The sequence below is a fragment of the Pleurodeles waltl genome, chromosome 12 (genome assembly GCF_031143425.1).
Source record: "Pleurodeles waltl isolate 20211129_DDA chromosome 12, aPleWal1.hap1.20221129, whole genome shotgun sequence".
Lineage (NCBI taxonomy): Eukaryota > Metazoa > Chordata > Amphibia > Caudata > Salamandridae > Pleurodeles > Pleurodeles waltl.
In genome coordinates, this window is record NC_090451.1 from 501262607 (window position 1) to 501281807 (window position 19201).

At 44.1% G+C, this 19201-nt stretch overlaps 2 protein-coding genes across 3 annotated transcripts in view; one reads left to right on the forward strand and one right to left on the reverse strand.

The window, feature by feature from the left end:
- LOC138267955 (uncharacterized) overlaps positions 1-9944 on the reverse strand; it is a 1270490-nt gene extending 1260546 nt beyond the window's left edge. For both annotated transcript variants that reach the window (XM_069217240.1, XM_069217239.1), the window contains exon 1: positions 9835-9944. The gene's annotated coding sequence lies outside the window, so the exon portion shown is untranslated. The remainder of the gene's footprint in view (positions 1-9834) is intronic.
- Positions 1-19201, forward strand: part of SMPD3 (sphingomyelin phosphodiesterase 3) — a 1015604-nt gene that overhangs the window by 76139 nt on the left and 920264 nt on the right. The gene's annotated exons all lie outside the window — the stretch shown is intronic.

The following is a 19201-nucleotide window of genomic DNA, read 5'->3' on the forward strand; positions in this document are numbered from 1 at the left end:
GCGCTCTGTCAGTTGCTACCTCCTCGGACAGTTTTTCTGGTTATTGACTGGTATGATTGGCACTCCAGTGTGTTGATGGCTGTACTTTATCAGTGGGGAGAGACACGTTGGCAATAAATGAGTCCCCTATAGCTGAGCCATCACGCGCAAATAAGCTCAAATCATATGCATTAATATTTTGAAGCTAGTAATTCCATTACCTTTTTCACTGGTCATTACATTTTGAGTGGCTCGTGTTACATATAAATGAAAGCAGTCACTACCGAAGGCCTCCAAATTATTCTCTTGTAGACTACTTATTTCAGTTTCTGCGACTCGTGTATAAACAAAACCAGTCACAGTCCAGTCCAGTTAAATGTTCTCTGAATTATCAGCAACGATTAGCTTCTACAAACTAGAACACAATAAAAATGTTCACATGCAAAACAGTGTCACCATTTAGACACCATATAGTCTTTCTTTACCTTCTATTGCTCTAACAGTCATGCCAGGAAAACTGCACAGGTAAACAAAACTCATGTCTGTTACTAGGAGCAATGCGCTGCAAAATGAACATGCAGAACACGGCATCATATGCACCTACACCAGACTCAAGGTACAATGCCAATGAAAGAATGATTGCAAAAGAAAAATCTTTGCATATGCACGCAGACACTTGTGCAGAAGCAAGATTCATTAGGACTTGTGTGTATGTGTGTGTGTTTGTGTGTGTGGGTGTGCGTGACAGTTCAGCTCATCTGCATTATTTAACTTTCTTTTGTGAATTGTTTGGTTTAATTTTATTTATTTGGTTTATTACAATGCTGCAAGCAACAACACGTATGTTTATTTTTTCCTTGTTTCACTCTCAAATGTTTTATTCTGTCTTTGGTGAGTGCACATAAGATAACTGTGTCTGGTCTAATTAGCTTTTAACACATGTTGTTTATCTTGGATCTACACTGAGAAGGGCTGATGAGTGACACTATGGGCCTCATTTCGAGTTTGGCAGATGGGAAAGCCCATCCACCAAACTCCCAACAGGGTGACCGCCGCCATAGTGGCGACCACCCCGCCGGACCTATGAGGTGTTTCCTGCTAAGCTTTCGGGTGGAAGCCTCAGTTTCTTCCTGTCATCCTAGTGGGAAACAGGCGGCAGCATTGTCTCCGGCTCATAATCGAGCCGGCGGCAATGCTGCCGATGTAGGGTGCACCAGCACCTTCGCAATGTCCACTGTCTTCGCATCAGACAGTGAACACTGCGATGGTGCTGGGCAGGGGGACCCCTGCACTGCCTATGTCATGTGCATGGGTAGTGCTGGGGCCCTTTGTGGCCCCCTGCATCTGTTCTCCACCATCCTTTTCCTGGAAGTAAAACCACCATGAAAAGGCTGGCGGAGAACGAGATCGTAATCAACAGGGTGGCGATGCATGCAGCGCCGCCCTGGTCGATTGCAATCTCCGCCACCACCAGGCCATCTGGAACATGGATCCTGGTGGTGAGGTTTTAATGTGGCGGTAGGACCGCCACGGCAGCGGAGGTCCTGACCGCCACCACGAGGTTGGTGGTTTGTACTGAGGCCCTATGTGTGTCACTACACATGAAGTTACTATAATTGGGGAAATCAAGGTGCAGTAGCACACCCAGAATAGTGATAGGTGTCTTACTCTGGAACTTCACACACACAAATGTGTGTTTCTTTTAATAACAATGCTGGACGCAGTTGAATTGAAGTGTGATTCAACCGAGAGTCCATTTTCATAAAATAGATATTAAATTACAATTCTTCCACGAGACTTACTGAACAGACTCTTATGGTCAAACGTGGTCCTGGGATCCATATGTTATTTCAATTACATTTTTTTGTGTAGCACCCCACTTAGCTGTTCTACAACCCTTTTCATAGTACTTTCATTTATTTTTCTTTGACACATTTTCTTTTATCCGGCACAACTTAGTCACTAGGGTAGTAGAGCATCTGACTGAGAGTTGTGAATGTTGTACATGCATGCATGTGCAAACGAGTGTCAGCGAGTGGGTGTATGTGACAAACATAAGGAAACTAAGGGCCTCATTACGAGTTGGGTGGAGTGGATCCCTCCTTCAAAAACGTGACAGATATCCCGTCCGCCATATTTCAAGTTCCATAGGATACAATGGAACTTGTAATATGGAGGATGGCGTATCCATCACGTTTGTGATGGGGTAATCCTCTCAGCCAAACTCGCAATGAGGACCTAAATGTATTAGTACTGCACTGTTTACTTCTTTCTTGGGTTTCTAATGCCACCATCTACAAATATGCAGTGCACTGGCAGCCATTTTCACCCCAAGTCTGGCTGAGTGATCTTCGCGTTACTTTTCTGACTGAGTGTGTCTATGTCAGGTGACATCATTCAGAGGTGACATTGTTAGACTGGGTGGGTAGCTCCTGTGCTGTGGCTGATGCGATGGGCTGCCTTCAGAACCTTGCAGAGGGATTCGGTGTGCACGTGGTGAAATGCTTTATTGACTCCCTTGCGTCCTACTTTCCACACACTTCATAATAAATGACAACTTCAAATGTTTCTTCATTTAAAAAAGTCCTTTTCCTCTTAGGTTATTAAATAATGCACCTGATAGCAGTCTTGTTGTGAGTCACCCTCATTATAATTTTGACTCCTTTACTCAGCTGTTAGATATGCCCCAGTTCTCTTCTCTGAACCAACTAACCTTCATCTGCTTCACATACTGCAGTTCATCTTTTGACTTCCCTAGTCACCTATCTAACCTGGAAATAAACATTCTCGATTAAAATGACCCTCAGGCTGTAAAAACTGCAAAAATGTCACATTTGATTAACAAAGCTATCTTACTGGATGTTAAAGCCTTTTAAAAAATAGAATGAAATACTACTTATAGATATGTTTATTTTGAAATCCTCTACCTTGCTAATTTAAAATATACACTTCACCCCTGTGAACCGGGCCCTTCAATGCTATGTATTGAAAGCATATTCAAGGACAGACCTATAGGCCTTGCCATGGCTGTTTTCTTTCCTTGAGCTCTTATTACAGTTTGTAAAGTTCTGCTCAGGTATAGTGTTATTCCCATCATCATGTTTTTCATGGTGAATTTTCCTGTCTAGGTTCAAAAGAAGGGAGTCATTGAATACGATGGCACTGGCTCCAGACAGCACATATTCAGCCTCTCCCTGCATTAAACCTAAAAAACGCCCTTGTCCTACCTCTAAGTGTCCCATCTCTTATACAGACAGTTCAAATCGTCAAAGGATGAAGCTAAGTCACTGTGGTCTCGCGGTATTTTCAGATGAAAGTATTTCCCCCCAGGACACAAACAGTGTGCCAGGCGGTGGTCAGGGACAGGCTCAACATCATACCGAAACAACAACTGCATGGGGTTTCCCTCAAGGAGGCCTGGCTGAAAATCGTGAAAGTGTTAGCAAGACTGTGTCGGAATCAATAAGGCTATGCCTGAACGTCCCACCATAGGTTAGAAAAAAGGATCATGTTGTCAATAGCATGCATCATGAGCCTTTAGGTGATTTGAGAATGTACACATTTCAAAAGGGCGATGGTGGTTTTAGGGCCAGGGAGCCCTATATCAAAGGGATGCAGGCATTCACCAAAAATGCAGGCATGGCAGACGTGATATCATGCTCCCTTTGCCCCCACCCCCCATCCAGCTACCCATGATGTCATAGACTTGGACTAAAAATCCTTTGACTTCTTGTTCCACCCTTAAAAGTCCCCAACAGGCTCCTTTGTAGTGTCAGGATGCTAGTGGAAGTTTGCAAACTATAGAACGTCAACAAGACTGCAAGAGCTCGGAATATGTGTTTTTTTTTCAGCCACTGCCTTCATGACCTCTGCGGCCATGTGTAGCAGGGCAGTGACACGGTTACCAAAGTGAAGGCAGCGGTATCCCTGGCAACCTTTATTTGACGTCCGAGGAGGCGTGCTTTTCAAGTGCACTAATAAAACCTTCTCGGTTAACAGCTACACTCAATAGGAGAGCTGCAAATCGTGGTTTAATGGAGATCTGTTCACTTCAGCCATATTGAACATGCATTCTTCTGAGGTCAACCTCCAACTGACTCTGGAGTTTCAGCCAGTTTTAGTGATCAAAAATATCCCCTAGACACAACAAGAAATAAGACTTTTCCCCTCATTTTTTTGCCAAAAACATACACATGCGCACAAACTGAGCCACTGATTATGGAATTCCTATAAAGGCATCTGAGTTAAGTAGTAGTGTTTTTTGTCGTGCAGGTTAAGCCAAGCAGCAAGCAAGTTGTAACCCACACTTATATACATACTGTCAAATGACCACGTGCCATCGTGTATGAAACATTCTGCTTATTCTCTTCTTTTGCTTTTTAGTTTTGCATTTACGATAACAAAATTAGGCCTCGGGACCCAGAATTCAAAGCGTTGCGTCCTATAAAAGCAGAACTGCTCGAAGAAGTAACACTCACATGCGCCCACGCGGCAGCAAGATATATTTTTTACAGAACAAGGCTCCAAATCCGCATCAGCAGACGTACTGATATTCTGAAAAGTACTATGACATAATTTGGTCATTAATATAAGAAAGTCTTCCTGCACCAAAATCCCTTCCATCTGTCACTAATAGACGTCAGGCGGCTGGTTATGAATTCTACCTCATGTGCACCACCAGTTTACGACCTAATTTTTCAGAAGTCCCATATAAATTTTCTGTTCCTGCACCTGGACTGAAAATCCTTTGACGCAGGCCCTCCAGCCCCCTTCACGAAACTGCGATAAACACGGCAGTTGTGCAGGACCTTGTTTCCTTGTACTAAGAACAGATATGCTCGAGCTCGTGCCTATGTCTTTTTCACTCCAGAATGTGAAGATAAAGAACTAATTTAATACGCGCTGGTTCCTCTGTGTAATCTTTTTTCAGCCCCTGGCTTCTTAAAATATTAAGAGCGGAGGATTAAACGCTTGTATTAACACAGAGACCCGAGGGGGGATTTAGCTGCATTGGCCGAGGTGTGTAACTGCAAAGCAGCTTGTGAGAGTCTATCCGGCAATGCGGCCCAATGCAAGCTCTGGCAGCTGCTTCATAGCCACGCTAGCAGCATTAGGAGGTGCAGGGACATCATACCATGCTTGGGAGAGGTAAGGCTGCAGGGAAGTTGGATCCAGACTGGTCACTAGGGGCCTGATTTACTAAGCACAAGTCTGTGATTCACCAAAACAGAGGCTCCGCAAACAAAAACAGGCAAATTGCAATGTGCCAAGGACACACTGGAAGTCACAAATTGCTTTTCAACTCACAAAATGCCTTTTGCGACTGATTGGGATTTGGTGCAGGAGGCATGAAAGGTATACTCAGGGCCACGGGAATTATGTAATTGTGTGGCAGTGGCATTGTTCGCAAAATTGTGGATGTGCCACATTTTGCCACATAATCCATCAATTGTTTCTAGCTCAAACTGTTCAAAGGTTACTAAAGACACAGCAATACGTGTTGCTACGCAGTAGAAGGCCCTTTACAAAGGTTGACTGCTCACCTTTATGTATCCGATTGCTATATTTGGGTGTTAAACTGGTATTAACGAGATGCAACCAATGCCCAGGCAGTGTTAACAAGAGTAAAAGCATTGGCAATGCCAAAAGGACTGTCCTATACAAGAGCTATTGGTTTTCGCAATGTGTTTTTGCCATGTTGTACATCAGTGTGGTTGCTGTTCAGCATGGCTAAAAGTTAGCAGCATGGAGTGTCAGAGTGGAGTGGGGAGCAGTGTCGTATATTGGATTTCTTTTCATAGAGTTAAGTAAAGGGGAGTAGAGTTCAGTGGATCAGTGGCAGAGGGCGTTGTAGAGTGGAGTGAGGTGGAAAAGGGTGGAGTGGGTTGGGATTGATTGAGGTAGAAGAGTGGACTGGAGTAGAGTGGGATTCATTGGATTGGGGTAAAGTGGAATGGATTAAGTGGAATGGGGTAAATTGATGTGGGATGGATTGGACTGGAGTGGTGTGGTTGAAATGGGGTGAAGTGGATTGGGGTGGATTAAATTGGATTGGGTGAGTGGTTTGGATTGGAGTGATAGGGCTGGGCTGGGGTGGGGTGGGGTGGATTGGACTAGGGTGGGGTGGATTAGATTGGACTGAAGTGGAATGGATTGGATTGGAGTGGGTGGAGTGGATTCACTGGATTTTACTGGATTGGTGTGGATTGGATTGGAATGGCATGCCTTGGTTTGGAGTGGGGTGGACTGGATTGTATTGGGGTGAGGTGGATTGGAGTGGATTGGAGTAGGGTGGATTGTAATGGGGTCGGCTGGATTGAATGGAGTGGGGTGGGGTGGGCTGAACTTGGATGGGGTGGGATGAATAGGACTGGGATAGAGTATGGTTGATTGTAGTGAGTTTGTTGGATTGGAGTAGGGTGTGATAGAGTGAGGTGAATTGGATTGAAGTGGTGTGGACTGGGGTGGGGTGGATTGGATTTTGGTGTGGTGGGCTGCTGTGGGATGGCTTGGATTTGGGTGGGATGGATTGGATTGGAATGAGGTGTGTTGGGTTGAATTGGTTGATTAGAGAAGGGTGAATTGGAGTTGGGTGGAGTGCATTGAGGTGGGGTGGATTGGATTGGGCTGGGCTGAGTGGGTGGATTGGATTGGAGTGGGATGGACTGAACTGGGGTGCGGTGGATTGTAGTGGGGTGGATTGTAGTGCGGTGGATTGAAGTGCAGTGGATTGGATTGGTGTGTAGAGTGGACTGGGTGGACTGGAGTGGAGTGGGTTAGGCTGGATGTATTGGATTGGAGTGTGTTGGAATAAACTGGGGTGGGGTGGATTGGAGTAGAGTGAAGGGTGGATTGGAGTGGTTTGGATTGGAGTGGGTTGGATTGGAGTGGGTGGACTGGATTGAAATGGGGTGGGGTGGATTGAGGTGGACTGGAGGGGTGGATTGGATTGGATGGGAGTGTGTGGGTTGGATTGAGGTGGGGTGGATTGGAGTGAGGTGGATTGCAATGAGGTGAGGTGGACTGGATTGGCTGGGTGTGAATTGGATTGGAGTAGGGTGGGCAATAATTGGGTGCGCCGGAGTTGGGTGGATCGGATTAGGGTGGGTAAATTTGGACTGGATCAATTGGAGTGAGGTGGATTGGACCAAGTGAGATGGATTTGATTGAGTGGGGTGGATTAGAGTGGGGTGGATTAGTATGTTTGGATCAGGGTGGAGTGGGGTGGATTGGATTGAGTGTGGTGGATTGGATTGGGGTGGATTGAATAGGAGTGGGTGGATTGGGGTTGGGTGGATTGGATTGAAGTGGGGTGGGGTGGGGTGGGATGGAGTGGGGTGGGGTGGAGTGGACTGGATTGTGGTGGATTGGGGTGGATTGGAGAGAGGATGTGGTGTAACAGCCAGAACTGCTGACTTTGGAGCTGGGGAACCAGGTTCAAGTCTCAGCGTTGGCTCAACATCCTGTGATATTGGGCAAATCACTTAATCTCCCGTGCCTAAAAAAAAATGATTGTTTCCTTGTGTAATGGAACTACTGCTCATGTAAAGTGCTCCAATACCTTCGGGTCGAGTTAACGCCATATGAAACTGCAAAAAAATAATTAATGGAGTGGGGTGTATTGGATTGTATGGGGTGGATTGAATTGGTGTGGAGTGGACTGAATTTGAGTGGGGTAGATTAAGGTGGTTTGGAGTGGGGTGGATTGGACTAGAGTAGGGTGGATTGATGTGGACTGGAGTGGGGTGGATTAAAGTGAAGTGTTTCGGAGTGGGATGGAATAGGGTGGTGTGGTTGGACTGGATTGGAGAGAGGTGGATTGGGTAGCAGTGGACTTAATTGGAGTGGGTAGATTGAGTTGGATTGGATTAGGGTGGATTGTGGTGTGATTGGTTGGATTGGAGTGGGATGGGATGGATTGGGGTGGGGTGGATCGTACTGGAGTGGGGTGGATTGGAGTGGATTGGATTTGGGGTGAGGTGTGTTGGATGGAGTGGGGTAGATTGGACTGGGCTGGATGGAGGTGGATTGGTTTGGACTGGGAGGGATTGGATAGGTTTGTTGTGGACTGGATTGTAGTGGGGTGGATTGTGGTAGATTGGAGTGGGGTGAATTGGGATGGAGTGGGGCGGATTAAATTGGGGTGAGGTGGGTTGGATTGGAGTGGGGCGAATTGGGTTGTGAGCAGATTGCTTTGGATTGGAGTGGGTTTTTTGGGATTGGAGTGGGACAGGGTGGAGCGGGGCCGGTTGGATAGGGGCAAATTGTTTTGGACTAAAGTGAGGCAGATTGGAGTTGAATTGAATGAGGCAGATTGAAATGGATTGGAATGGAGCAGATTGTTTCGGATTGGAGTGGGGCAGATTGGAGTGGGACAGATTGTGTTAGGGTGGATTGGAATTGGGTGGATTATATTGGAGTAGGGTGGACTGGATTTGAGTGGGGTGCACTTGGTGTGGGGTACATTAAATTGGATGGGAGTTGTGTGGATTGGATGGGAGTGCGTGGATTGGGGTGAGGTGAATTGGGATGAGTGGGGAGGATTGGAGTGGACGTATTGCGTTGGATTGGAGTGGGGAAGACTGGAGTGGGACAGATTTTTTGGGATTGTAGTAGGGCAGATTGGAGTGGGACAGATTGGAGTGGGGTTAAGAGGAGGGACAGACTGTGATTGGAGTGGGGCAGATTGGAGTGGGACACATTGTTTTGGATTAAAGTGAGGCAGATTGGAGTGGGGCAAAGTGTTTTGGATTGGAGTGGGGCATATTGTTTTGGAATGCAGTAGGACAGATTGGAGTGGTTCATATTGGGGTGTGGCAAACTGTTTTGGATTAGGGTGCTGTAGAATGCAGTGGGGCAGATTGTTTTGGATTGGAGTGGAGCAGGTTGTTTTGGATTGGATTGGGGAAGATTGCTTTGGAGTGGTGCAGATTGTTTTGGATTGGAGTGGGTGAAACTGGAGTGGGGCAGATTAGATTGGGGTGGGTTGGAGTGGGGTGGATTGGATTGGGGTGAGTGGTTTGGATTGAATTGGGGTGGACTGATAGGGGTGAGGTGGATTTGGGTGGAGTATAGCAAAGAGGATTGTAGTGGGTGGATTGGATTGGAGTGTGCTGCAGGATTATGTGTAAAAGCATCATTTCAGAAATTACACATCATTAAAAAAAGTCACTTTGCAATATTTAGAACAAGACCATCATATTTTGAGAACATCGCCCACGAGCAAAAACAAAAGAAAACATGAGTGCAAAGTGAGAAAAGACGACTTGGCAAAAAAAGTTAGCTATAAAGAATAAAACTTTGCAATTTTGTTTGTCCTGCTGGGCCTGTTTTTGCCAGACAAGTCTTCTGTTTGCAAGGCAATAAAAGTTAAAAAGAACAAAATAGTACCTCAATCACGTCTGTAGCAGTGGACAGGCACTGATTAAGTTGAGTCAATCAGTGCTCCACACATAGGAAAGGAAATGATGCCAGGCATGCAGTGACAAATTACGGTGCTGTAAAACAGAGCCCCACACAAGCCAACACATGGTACGCAACAGGCGGGCTCTAAGCCCTAACCTGTATACAACAGAGCCTCGCAAGCGAAACGCATGAGCTAGCACATGCACTAGTAGGCTCAGCCTTAAAAAAGACATGATTATGAAGTAATCCTGTTACTAAGTGTGCCTCATCATGCTGCATAATGTGCCTGTTCTTGCAGCATATTTACTCAACCCTGACACATAATTAGGCCCGCGTCTCTCACATAAGTCCAGTGGCCCTGGTTTATGATGTAATCAGTGGTGTCCATTAAGGCTTTACAAAATGTCAGCATTCACTGAACGCAAATCAAGGATGTAAATTTTGCCTTACCTTTCAGGTCTCAACCCCTGCATTCACAGCCATTCATACCATATCGCAATGAATTAGGCACCGTTTTTTCGATTGTCGGCGAATGAGTATTTTCCAGTATCACTGATAAGTACATCAGTCGCTTCACAAATGAAGGTAGAAGAGCGTAAATAAGTTAGCGAACAAACTGAGCCCAACACGTATATCGGGTACTAGATCAAATTAAAGTGCGTCACTGTTTTGAAAGCTGTAAATTCCACTCTAGGTCTGCGAAACATCGTTTGTGTTTTGGTTTGTGCCTTGGCCTGTGGTACGTAGAGAATTGTGCTCTGTGTGTTCTCTGCATGTTTGCTCTTCTTTTAAACAGACCTGTTCACTGGTTTATCTCTGCTGGGAGGTGTGAAAGAAAAACTGCCTTCAGTAAAATAACAGATGGTTTTGGAGTTCACGCTATTCTGACCAAGATATTCCATTTGTTTAGATAACCGAGAGTTGTTGCTTAGGTTAGTTCCTTTTGCGTTAGGAAGATAAGTAGCTTTCCCTTACCTTTTCTATGCGATGCATCTGATTCAACCAATAGTAATGGACCTTTCTTCATTCCATCCCTGTCTTGCTAAACCGTTTGTATTTGGTGCCATTTTAATTGTGTTTTTTAGTGTCTGCAGTTGGGACTAATGTAAGTATTTGGGGGTATTTACAGATAAGCAGATCTTGCTGCAAAGCAGTGGAGAGGTGTTTGAGGTGGTGTACCAAGGATAGCTGCACAATGGCCCCTGGCGCAGACAACATAAACTGGCGGCACGTTGAACAATAAAACACAGTTATCATTTGAGTGCACTGGGCACCTTACACCTCTGGCCCCGGTACCACAGATCATGGCCAGCTTTAGGGTGGTGCGACCGGTGCGGCCGCACCTGGTGCTGACCTCAGGGGAGCGCTATGTTTAGCAATAACTTACGGAACTTGCGATTTAAAAGCACCTGCTGAAAGGTTCCTTGTGCATCCATCCTTCAGGAAGCAAAAAAAAGCCAAGATAACTCTTGTGATTAATGTTCCTGCTACAGAAAGAGATCAGAGTTTTGTGCAGTGGCAATTTTGACTGGATATAAAGTAGCGCAGAGGGTTAATATGCCTGCTGCAAAGAACAGAACTATGTTTTATGTGGATAGCTGAGTGGATTAGTAAAGCCAGTCTTTACACGCTCTTTAAAACAAATGAATGTATGTGAAAGGGGAGCTATGGAAAGATGAGGGCAACATTTGTTGGGTGGTAGTGAGTTAATCTGAGGAAGTGGTCACGGACTAGGGAGGGGGCGCCAAAAAAGACTCTTGCACAGGGTGCCACCAGTGCTAAAGCCGGTTCTGACACAGATCCTACTGTATTATTGAAAGTGACACCCCTGGAAGGGAAATGGCTAGGTACACTTGTGAGGAAAAGGATTTACAGGTAGATTATGGGAACTGGGGAACTCTAGTTGCAGAAGGGAGGATTCAGAACCAGCCCAGTGTTTTCGGAAGGATTTCACAAGGAATAAGGGCCACATGTACAAAATAATTTAGTGATGGTAAATGGCAAATTGGGCCATTTGTGACTGCTAAATGGCCTTCTGACATGTGTCAACCCTATTTTGCAAGTCAGTAGCCTATTACCGACTTGCAAAATATGGTTTGTGATTTGGTTTAGGAAAGGTGTGTAAAGGGCATCCCTTCCCTATAGCGACACGCAGGGCCACATATGAATGTTTTGCGACTTGAATGTGGTTGCAAAACATTCACAGATAACCACCAATGTCAAATTGGAGGTAAGGAATTCCCTAAAGGACCCCTGCCCCTTTGTGAATGGGGGCACCAACATTTTTTCAGAGCAGGCTCTTCAAAAACATTTCATTTTTTTGTTTGAAATGCATTCCATTTTGCCTTAAGGAAAATGGGCTTCATTGTAAAAACATGCTTTATTTAAAGAGCAGTCACAGACATGTTGGTCTGCTGACCCAAGCAGGCCACCATCCCTGTGAATGCCAGCCATTCCCAATGGGTCGCAAATTGTGACCTGCCTCATGAATGTTAATGAGACAGGTCCCTTGCAACCCATTTGGGAATCTCAAAGAGTGTCTCAGACACTGTTGTACATTGCATTTTGTCACTTCCTAATTGCAAGTCGTTAAAGTCGCAATTAGGAAGTCGCAAATTCATACAATAGTAAATATGGCCCCAGGTTCTTCAGATCCTTACTGAAGTGAAGGGTGTATGCACCCTGTCGACCTCTGTGGGAATGAAGTTCCTGATCTGTGGTGCATAAGAGGAGAAGGCCAGACGTCTCATCTGCCTGCACTTTCTGGTGCAAGCCTGCTGGTGTTACTGCTGTGCCTGTAGTGGTGCCCACTGGAGATCTCATACTAGTATAGAGGCAAGTAGTCCATCATAGCAGGAAAAGGGCAAAGAGAACTGAAATGTACAATGCAAGATCGTTAATGTGACTTCCACTGATTACACTGTTACCGTTTATGTTCATACTTTCAAAATGTGTTTAACCTATGTGTTTTCTCCTGTTGAACACTGCACTAATTTGAATATGATTTCTACGAATACCGAAAATGATCTTCGATTAGCAGTCCCCTGTTGTTACATGACCAGACTTCAATCTAACTTTGGTAGGTGTTTTTGCATTTTCATGCAAAATGTGACCATTTGGGCACTCATCCTCCCAGAGCAACAAGGCCACTTTTCATGCCATTTGTTGTAACCTACCACCCTCTTGTTAGTTTATACAAACCAATGATAATCATCAGGGTCTTAAAACATTCCTTTCAAAATCACCAGCAATTTAAAATCAAAGTATGATCACTAAATGACACATGATCTCATCATCTGAGAGGTTGGAGTTATGTGTGAGATATTAATTATAACTAAAGTTGTGGATTAATATAAATAAAGACCGTGGACCGGGGGAAGAAAAGCCAATAAAATGCAGCTATTGTACCAGACTTTTGCAACCATAATATGGTCTGTAATATAAAATATACATAGCATTTGACAATATTTCTGCAATCGATATTTATAACACAATATTTCTGTCAAACGATATTTTTGCTAACGATCTTCAGAAATACAACTAATGTGCAACTTGGTAAAACGCTCAAAACCAGCAGCGTAACAAAGCCCTGCACAGCCCCGCGGTGCAGAGGTGGGTGGGGGGTGGGGGGTGCCGAGCCCCAGGGGGCCCCAACTGGGTCCAGGGGCGGGGGCCTCCAGGGACTTTTCAGGGGGGGGCACTGCTCAAAACCTCAAAGTATTAATTACAGCAAATACATTTCATTGTTCAAGGTGATGCTCTAGATTTAGTTCCCACAGGGAGTGTGGGAAGGGTCCAATCTAATTCTCAAATACAGTAAGCAGGCACAACAATCACGTGAAGCACCTAGAGGCACTTTGCACATGTCATTCATTCACTCATGTACAATCTTCAGATATAATTGAGAACCATATGAGGTCTCCATCCATAGGAATCCCCCATAAGAGGCACGTTACCTATCTGACAAACAATACATCTCCTTTCTTATTAACTAATAGTACCTTCGACTTCTTTTGTAATGCATTCTGAGGAATCTTTAAAGTGTAAAGGAAGAATTGGCTCTTTGCTAGTGAAAACTGTTTTTCTTGCCCCGAAGGATGAATGAATTCCCCTCACCCTGTGAGATAAGTATACAGCAAATACTCTCAAGGTTAACGTGAGGGTGGCCAACAGGTAGAGTGGCAAAAAATGGGAAATGTACGACTCTTGAGCACGATGATTTTGTGAGTGAAGGCTTTATTCCAGTTGTTTTGTAGCCACAGAGGATATGTAAGAGTTGCCCCAACTCATCCAACTATACTAAATCACTCTAACAAGAGCCTAGATGTAAGGTATAAAATGCACCTTAAAATTATAATTTGTATTATTATTATTATTAGTAGTAGTAGTAGTAGTAGAAGTAGCAGCAGTATCAATGGTGATAACAATAATAAAACTAATAATTATATTTATCCACTAACCTTGTCTGCCCTATTTTCTGTTGTTGTATTTCTACAATTGCTCACACCTCATTTCATGGCCCACATGCTCTCCTTCTCTGAAGTCATATCCCTGCAAGCTAACAAGATCTAATCTCCTCTAGCCTATCCAATCACCCCTCTAAAGACTGGCATGAACTCACAGACCCACCAACTAACAATCACATCTCACTCCTATTAATTTATTTAACCGCAAATTAATTGGAGTAAACACATGGATTGTTTTTCTTGAGCGCACAAGACTAATGACAATAACCAATGATAACCAGTAATCCTGGACCAACCACTAATGTTGGGTTGCGGAGTGGGGTGCTAGCTACCATAAAATGCTTCAACGCATCATAACATGTAGACAGTGCCATATAATTGCAAACATAAAACAAATAATTTCCTTATTATTACGTCCTACGCAATATGTAACTTAGGCTGATAAAGGCCACGCCAAATTTCCCTTCCAAAAGTGGTTCTCTGTTATGTTGTGCAATCAATTCTTTAGTTCTAAAATGAGTGAAAACAATCCCACGTCCCACTGCTACCTCTGACTGCTGTTTTCTCTGTTATCATTGGCACTGGCTGTACATATTACAGCATTATAGCCCACAGTCCAAGGGTACCCCCTCCTCAAGACTTACTAGGTCAGTCTGTAGGCAGTGGTCTGTGACGCAGGGGCATGTTGAAGCTATAAAAGGCCATGATTGCCTGGGAAGGTTTGCGATTCTGGCAGAACTTTATATCCATCGAGGACCAGTTATGGAAACAGGAAAAGACACCAGAGACACATTGGAATATAGCTTTGTAGCCTGGTGTCATTGGTCCACCCTGGTATAGACCCAAGCCATGGGAGAGGGCTACAGTGAAGGTCTTTAATGGAGGATATATCCCGAGGCGTTAGGGCAATAGTCCTAATAGATCATTTTACTACTAGAAAATAGAATCATCGAAATGAAACACAGAGAAAGGAAAAGACAAACATTTGACTGTTGAAGCACACACTCTGCTTACATTGTTGGCCCTCTACCACTCTATTAAGTGGGGCTCTGACCCTTTCCGTGTCTTATTAGGTATTACTGCCCTCTGTAGAGGGCCTCAGCAGCTAATTTCACACACTACAGCTCTGGGAAAAAAGGGAGCCAGTGTTCCATTGAGGTTGCTAATGTTTGGATGCCAACATTTTGTTACAATATGTTTTACCCAAATACTTATAGCCGTGAATATGACTATGACTGTCCAGTAGCACAATATTGTAAATATACTGACAAGCACGTCTCCTCGACTGTATCAAATTCTTTCCCCACCAGCCCCTATACCCTTTCCTTCCATTCTCAGCACTTAAAAAAAGAAGCACAAAATACTGGTCTATCTACGATATCTGATTTTCCCAAAGTAATCCCTAGAGATAGGGCAGTCCAAGCAGGCAGCATGAATTACAAAGAGGGCACAGACAAGTGTGTTGTGTTGTCACTCAGTCATGTGCAGTCTTGCACTTGGTATTTTACCATACAAGTGCAATGTGCACCCAAACAGTCATTACATGGAATCAATTTATATCTCAGCGTGCTTCATAAAAGTTACATCTCGTCATGAGTGAGGATACTCAGTAACACTAAATGGCCGGTTTGCCTACAGCATCTGTTACCGTGCCTGTCTCACCTCTGACCCCACCGGCCTTAAAAGTGTCTTCACGTGCCTCACCTCTGACCCTGCCTGCCTCACCTCTGACCCTACTGGTCTCAAGTGACTTCTCGTGCCTCACATGTGACCGTGCCTGTCTTCACTGATAGACGACTCGCCCTTTCAGAGTTCTTTGTCATAAATCAACTTTCTTCCACTCATATCAGGTGGTTTTGGCCAGAAATGCTAAAAGCAGCCGACTCATTTTCGGGGCTGCACATCTGGCTGCACTATAATTTTTAATAGCAATTTGAAGAATACCAAACGGCTTTAATTGCACTGTTTGCTTATTTCAGATACACAAATCTGTCCTTTGTCATGCCCCCATTTTTTCAGTTTCCCACCTGTTTTTCTTCCTTTCCCTCCGCTTTACCCTAGGTCAAAAATTGCTTTTGAAATATGGGCCTACCACACCCCACTCACTACCTGCGACCACGGGCACAATGTAACACTACTTCGTGTCATTCCTGACGGTCCCCTGGCGGTAGCTGCTGCATTCTGTCCGCGCGGGCGAGAGAGAGCCTCTAGGCACATTTCTCATTAGTGTTGCCATCGTGTATGACGTCACTTGGTGCGCACCTCATTTACACGTGTCCCAAATCTGTAAGAAAACAGCAAAAATGTTTTATTTTATTTTAATTTCATTGAACAATGAAGTCTGATTTCTTCAAATTGTGAATGCCTCAGACCATGTCTTTTAATAATAATAATTAGATTCACACTGATACTGTCACTGCAGCTGCTGCTCAAAATTCCGAAATCCATTGCCTTCTTGTAGAATTATGCGGCATTATTCTACTTGGACTGCAAACCTGCTCCCGAGGGCAAGGCCTTACCATCACATTATAAATTAAAGACATGATTGCTTTGCTACTAGCTTAACAGCTGAGGCTGCAGATACCCAGGGAACAGTATTTTACCTGTTTATGGGAAAGGCTTACTTTTTGTGGATAATCACAACATGAATCAATTTCGAACTTAATGATTACCACGTTGGAGGAAGAAGGGTAGAAAGAGCGATAGACGAAGACACAATACAATCTCACAAACCTATTGTCGAATCTCAATTTAGGAGGGGAAAAGTGTACGGAAAAAAGTTACACAGTTGTGCCATAAAAAGAATTTTAATTTAAAATGATTTATAAACCTCAAAAAAGAAGAAAATATAAACCAGGAAAATACCCTCCCCCCACACTTTTGACGAGAGAAACAAATGTGAGGTGCATGACAAAACACTTCCACGCCAAAGTCTAAAGCTGTTTTCATAACCACAGCATCAGCATCCACGTGCAAGGTCTCTCTCAGCCAGTCTATTTCACACCCGCTTGGCAAAGTTCTCTTCAGTGGAATGGATAACTTACCAGTAACGTCATCACTCTGAGCCCAGACTTCCTTGTTCCGATCATTACATCCCTCCCGCCTCAGGTTCTTAATTCAAATGATTATGAAGCTTTGTATATTACAGGCTGTTTCCAGATAAGACAAAGCTATATGTACCAAGAGCGAGAGGTGGGGATTGTGTTAAGTATATTTTTTATAGAAATGTTGGCTTAGAAAGTGTCTGTGGAGGCACGAATGCCTCATTTCGTAATGAGAGGGAAGGTGAAGGGGACAAAGAGGTAATGCTTGAAACCCTGAATATTTAAGCTACAGAGGCCACCTGCTATTTATTAGATTGGATCAAATCTGACTTCCAGGGTTTTGAAGTTTATTGCGTGCAGTACATTGCCTGGCATATGAGTTTTTGTGAAATAACATGCAGATTTTGGGGCTCACCACTCAAAAATCTGCATGACACCTTCAGAGACGTTTTAAGGCATGGGCACAGAGGGCTGTAGCCCAGGGCCCCCTCTTTTCAGGGCGCCCTCTTGTTAGGCTTTTGTAATAGTCCCAGACTGTTTAGAGGGTGCGAGTAATCAGTTTGTTTACTTACTTTCTTTTTTTAACCAATGCAGGATTATTCTGGTTAGATTCAGCAAGCACTTTAAGCTTATAGAGTTAATAGTCCCAGATCAACGGCACAGGTCTTTGCTTTTACGCAGCATAGGCAACTTACTGTGAGGTGGAAATTGCCATTTTGTGCTTCCTGTGTGACAGCATCGCTCTTGTAGAGCTGCTGCCAGACTGGTGTGATCATAACCTATTGCTACCTGACTCCGAATCCCAGTCTCACGAAGCTCAGGAAGTGCAGCAAACAAAACCACCAATCAGCACTGTATGCCTGAATGGTGCGATCAGAGTCTACTGCCACCTGATGCAGAGTCCCGGTTTCCCATAGAGCCGAAACAGGAGTGTAGTTGCCTTTGGTGACAAACATGAAAAACAACATAGAGGGTAATTTAGAGTTTAAAAGAGTGGGTTAACCTCCATGAATTGGCGGTTTATCTACCCTGCCAAATTCAAGGTTCCCCTGCCCCATTCTGAGATGTGGGAATCACTGGGTTTCTGTCAATGCAGCCCCAAACTGCTCTACTCATTAAAGCCCTTGACCTGGTAGCCCACATAACCACTAGCTCTTAAACAGCCCTGCTTGTGACACATGACCATCACTGTTTTTCTTTCCTGGGACCGCCATGTGCAGCATGGCGGTTCAGGAAGGAAAAAGGTACAAACTCCATAAGAATTTCTTATCCTTGAGGGATAAACTGAAAAACAACAACATTGCTTTCTCCTTTGTAAGGGCCGTCGAGATACAAGATAACATAGAAAGTGAAGGCAAACATCTTGAGTGACCCTATAGGTCTGCAAACATTAATTGCCCATATGTTGGAAATGGCAATGGACTTGTAATCATGCCATTTTTTGTTATCAGAATGGCAAAATATCCCTTTCAGTTTGTTTCCCAGGTACATAGCATCAGGAAAGCTATTGCTTTGGTACTTGATTGTTTTGCTTGGGGCATATAATACCAACAATGATTGCACTGCTGAATATCAACACCAACAGTTGTGGTACAAGAATATCAAGGACCGAATATGGAGTGTCTAAATATTGAAAGACAGATCCATATAGATAAGTGTAGATTTACTGTTCCTAACTCCAAATCTTAGTGCCTTCAAGATATATGTCTCCATAGGTACATATATGTGTAGTTACTTGTTGATATATTATATTTAATATTCTGTCCTTGATATTGTGTCCCATTGATATTCTGGATTCGATATTCAGGGGACACACCCCAAAGGTTTATATGTCACAGGCACGTGGTTGGAGTTGCTCATTTGTTACTCATGCTGTACACAGCCCTTGATTATCCATTGTTTAGCCTAGATTATGTTGCAATTGCAAATTATTGCAAACTGGAGACCAGTTTATGAGGAAATATTCTGATTCTGGTGCAAGTTGCTCGTTAATTACATGCTGTGGTCTCAGGGAATGGGCAGGGCAGCCCTGCCACTCTGCAAAACACATGCATGGTGGGGTGGGTTTGGGGTGTGAAATAGGGGAATGGTGGACTTATCCAGATGTCATGGTGATTTTGGTTTCTTTTCTTATCTTTTTTTGACCTGTCTTTTTTGGAATCAGTCGATGTAGGTACTAGAGCACTCAAACTTTACGATTCTGGTGTGGACAAAAGGGGTGGTTCAAGACATGTTCAAAAATATTGTTACATATATTGCTTTAGATAGATGGTTGGAAATGAGATTGGCAGGATTAGTAGATCTTGG